Source organism: Peromyscus californicus, unplaced genomic scaffold (assembly GCF_007827085.1).
Source record: "Peromyscus californicus insignis strain IS unplaced genomic scaffold, ASM782708v3 Scaffold_10__1_contigs__length_136768540, whole genome shotgun sequence".
NCBI classification, from domain to species: Eukaryota; Metazoa; Chordata; class Mammalia; order Rodentia; family Cricetidae; genus Peromyscus; species Peromyscus californicus.
In genome coordinates, this window is record NW_026294391.1 from 84624435 (window position 1) to 84629569 (window position 5135).

The following is a 5135-nucleotide window of genomic DNA, read 5'->3' on the forward strand; positions in this document are numbered from 1 at the left end:
AGCACTGCCATCAGGGCTGGCAAAGTGGAAAACAACCAGGGCTTTTGCTTCACAAAAAAAAATGACAAAATATAAAAACCTCCCCTCAGAGCCATTTGTTAAATATTTGACAATCTCTACACTGGCAGAGAGCAGGGAGGAAACAAGGAAGGGAGGATCCCCAGCCACAACACATGAAAAACACATACAACACACACAGATAAACAGCCAAATACTTCCCAGACATCAACGGAAGGAGACACATGCACAACCCTACATGACCTGGGTACAAACATGCTCCGCAAACACAAATATTCTCACACAGAGACACATACAGCAACACACTTACATATTCACAAATAGAGTCACAGTTGGAGTCACAGACTCACTGTCACCTGTTCCATGCCCCTTCCCCCACAAGAACAAAAGGAAGTAAGATTCAGCCAGCCTATCTTTCTCTTCTTTCCCTTGCCTCTCTCTGACCGGAGATGCCTTTAGCTGATCAGGCATACCCAAGATGTGTGATCTTGCCCTTCCTCTTTGTTCACACTATTCCTAGATGGACAAACAGAATTTAACCCCATTTTGTTCATGGATAAACTCATTGCCAAGTGTCTCCTTACTCAACCAATGCTTAGCATTTACGCTCTAGCCATCCAGCACCACTTCCAATCCCCCACCCTCCCCATCAACCCATCCCCAATCCATCCATCCACACATCCACACATACCACCCATAACCTCATCAGATTCCCCATCTGTGGGAGCCTGTGTAAGAAAGCTGTGAACTTCCTGTGAACTATGGATAGGGCACAGTGCAGAAGTTCTTCCCACATGGTGGCCTAGAAAGAATTGCATAAATTATGATAAGTGGATGCTCTTGAATTCAAGGACATAAAAAGAATGCCCTGGCATGTCCACATTAGAGAGGCAAAGGCCTGGGAGAAATATTCTTGGCTCTTTTCACATGACCAAAGGTGATAAGATATAACACCAGGTATATTCCCTCACTGTACTTGTATTTGCTTAAATGTCACATCATGTGTTGCTTGTTTTAATAATACAAATGAGAAGTACTTTGTTTGCACTATTCTTGATTTCAAATGCCTGGAGTCTTCTGGTTACCCATGCAAGTCTTTGGAATATCCTTCAATCTGTGAAAACTTAGCCTCGCTGGCCATGGAGCAGGTTGACACCCATCCGTCTAGTCATGTATGTATGTGTGCATCTATTCATCCATCTACCCTACCCATTAAGCCATTTACCCATCTATGAACTCATCTTTCTACCTATCAGATCACACATCTATGCATTCACCAACACATGTATTCGGTTATACAGGATCCACCTATCCACCTGTCCATCCAACCACCATCTACCTATCTGGCCAGCCATGTACCTATCCATTTATATATCAATCCATCTTTCTGTCTATCCATCCATCTACCAACCCATGCACCCATTCCTCTAAATGTGTATTTACTCCTCCTTTATACTTACCTTGTAAGTTTATCCATCTTTGTTCTAGGAATTCTTTCATCAGAGACAGGACGGTTTTGGGGCTGGCTGGAGTATCACTCACTTGTTCTAAACTGAGTGGGGAAGAAACAGTTGGGGATTTCTTAGTTGAAGCTTGATCTGAAGCTGAGTACCCAATATTATTGTCCCTCCGAGAATAAGAGACTCTACCTGTCTATGTGTATCGTGTATATGTGCTGTGTGTTCTATGTTTGTTCTATGTGTTATATATGTATATGTTATATATGTGTATGACTGAGTGTTGTGTGTGTTCTGTTTGTTGAGGGGTATGATAGATGTATGTAGTATGTACTAAATTATATGTGCTGTCTGTTGTATTGTGTGCTATGTGTTGACTAGTGCATATTGTGTGTGGTGACTGAATGTTGTATTTATGGTGTGTGTAATTGTTTGTGCCCATGCTGTGTGTGGTGTACCTGTGTTACTGGACAGAGGTGTCCAGAAGTGTCAACATGTAAGGAGGAACATTTATTACCCTCTTCTCTGCCCTGTGCCATCTTTCTTTCCCCTCTTCTTCTGCTCGCACCTGCAAAGGAAGCTTCTCCTGGGGAACATTTCTGAAAACTCACCGTTCCACTTACCCATGCATCAACCATCCCAGTAGCTGGCTCCTACAGTTACGCTCTCTGCCTTAGTGCAAGGCCTTGGCCTTTTATCCCCAAGCAGAAAGGCTGTTGATAGAGCAGCAATGGTAAGAAGTGATCAGCTGGGGGTCCTCTGTTTTTTCTAATTTGATGCCTATGGGAATGTTCAGCTGGGCAAGACAGGGAGGGCTCCATCTCTCTGGCTCACTAAAGCCAAAGCACAGCTTGGAGGTACCCTGAAGGCTCCTTACCCCTGTGCACCCTACACCTTGGGGATGGGTTTGGTTTGGTGTAGGGGTATGTTCTAAAGATGGAAGCCATGACAGTTGTGAAGACAAGGGAGAAAATGGGGAGTCTTCCTTTTATTGGGGGTGGTTTCTCAAAGAAAGTACTCAGGCACCAGACTAAGGGGCTAGAGAGGCAAGCCAGTGTACAGATGAGGGAAACGGAAGCTGGGACAGGGAAAGGGCTCTTTAGAGAGTGCTATCACTCCATGGGCATAATGGTGAGTTTCCTAAACAAGGACCTTGTAATCCTGTGGGACAGAAGATTCTATGAGATCTGGGGAGACATGAAAGTAATAGGAAGACAGTGCTCTGAGGGACACCAGGGCCCTTAATTTCCATCTTTTCATGAGGCAAGCTCCAGGTCTCCACACAACTCTAGAGGTCATTTTGCCAGAAATAACTTTGTTACTGTGTTCTTTGAAAGCAGGGGATACGGTGGCTGTTGGAGAGTTGTTACAAGATATGGAGGGCAGGACCCAGAGTTTGTCCCTGATGTGTGAGGACAAGTGACCCTGTGTGATAGACACAGGGTACAGAGGACGATGCTACTGTCCTTGGCCGCAGAGGGAGGAGGACCGTGCTTCCTCTGGGACAAGGTAGTTGCAGATACTCTGGTGGCCTGATAGGGAAGCAGCAGATACCCACAGCAGCCATGGAAATGTGAGCTTTAAGTTCCTAGGTGACAGTGAACTCCTATTCTTGCCCACCTTGGAACTAGACTTGGGACTGGCTAATATTTAGGTTGCCATAGAAACCCATTACTGGTTTCCCTCATGGTCCACTAAGGGAAGGGCAAGACTGACACCTCTCTGTAGACCTACAGTGCTTCGGGGTCCTGTTGTGGATAGGTATACACCTCCACTATACACACTCACAGCCCATCATAAGGTGCAGACTGCCACAGACTCAGCTTGTCAATCCAGTGGTGGAAGAGGACTTACAATGCCCCTTCCTTTTGTGCCATCTGCTCATATCTCCAGTGCCAGAGCTAGATCTCTACACTCACTTGTGCCACCATAGGACCTCTAGCCAGCCTCAAGTACAGAGGTTCCCAGGACCTCTCTCTGTTCTTCTTCAACTTTTCTCTGCCACCCAGATCCAAGCCTGACTTGTTTCCTTCCCGGACAATAACTTTATCAGTGTTCAGGGAACTACAGGCCTTCAGCCTTCTCTGCATCCTTTAATCCATAGTGCTTGCAGACAGTTCCTTACTCCCCTAGGATGAACCCCGACTTTCTCTTTCTGGTGTGAGGTGGCGTATTTATCAGCAGTTCTCTCTTCTATGCACCCAGGGCATCTGCCACAAACAGTGAGAAGCAAATGAGCAGGTCCTGGTCTTTGCTGTGATCCAAAGTTAGAGGTTTCTTGGAAAGCCAAAACCTGGAGGTCATGGGGAGTGCAAGGCCTTCTATCAGTCAGCTCTGGATGCATTTCACAGAATAACAGCCTTGGTGGGGCCTTCCCAGGGCTGGACTCAGAGTGGAGGCTGGCTGGCTCCAGCATATGGGGATGAGCAGCTGCATAGTTTTCCTTTGTGTACTGGACAGTCAGTTTGTGCGGCAAGCTTCTTTTCAGAAATGTGGCAGAGTTGCTGGCCAGGAAGGGCAGACAAAAGCCCAGACAACTTTGTCAGGGGCAGTGATTTTTTTGTAGCTATTTTCTTTGAAGAGTTTAAAATCATACAATTTTCTGCTTCCCTGGTTTTAGGGTTGCTGATGAGAGATCTGATATTATTTGGCTATGTTTTCTTTTGCCTGTGAGTTAACATTTTTTCCTTAGTGCTTTTAATATTTATTTCCTTAGTATTTTTCACAGCAGATTATGATATCGCACAATATAGTATATTGTTCTGTGGAATTTTCTGAACATATCTAAGATTTCAAATTCCTCTTGTGTTTGAATATCCATTTCTATCACTATGTTAGGGAAATTTTCTGTTGTAATTTTACTGATTAAATTATGCCCTTAGACAATATCTCAGCTTCTACATTTGTCACGTGTATTCTTAGTTAGGGTGTTTTGATTGTATCTCAAAATTGTTGGAGTTTTGGGTCATATCAAATCATTAATTTTTCTTCATATGTGTCTGTGCTGATTAGTTTCTGTCAACATGACACACACTAGAGCTACCTGGGAAGAGAGAACCTCAATCGAGGAACTGCCTCCATTAAACTGGCTTGTGGGCATGTCATTGGGGGCATTTTCTTGATTGATGGGTATTGTGGGAGGTCTCAGCCAACCATGGGTGGTGCCACCCCTGGGAACATGGTCCTGAGTGGTGTAAGAAAGCAGGCTGGACAAACCAGGGAAAGCAAGGAAACCAGTAAAACCAGTGTCCCTCTACAGCCTTTGTTTCAGTTCCTCTTTCCAAGGCCCTTCCTTGGCATCCCTTCATGATGGGTTAGGTAACCCCGTAGGCCAAGCGCACTCTTTTCTCCCTAGTTGGTTTTGATCATACTGTTTTGTTAATGGCAACAGAAAGCCAGCTAGGATGACGTCTGAGTGGGTTGTTGTCTGAATTTTATCCTCTGTTCCTGACTGTTGTCCCCTTTGTTCTTGTCTGTTAACACTTTCCAATTGTGATTCTTAGCCAGTTGTAATTGGTTCATTTCCTACATTTCTGTTTCATGCTTCTGGATTTTTAATTTCCTTGCTGACTTTTTCTCCATACTTTTGGATTTCTTCTACAAATGAACGCCTGTCTCATTCATTTTGCTGGCGCTTTTTGTCTAGAGCCTGAATTGGCC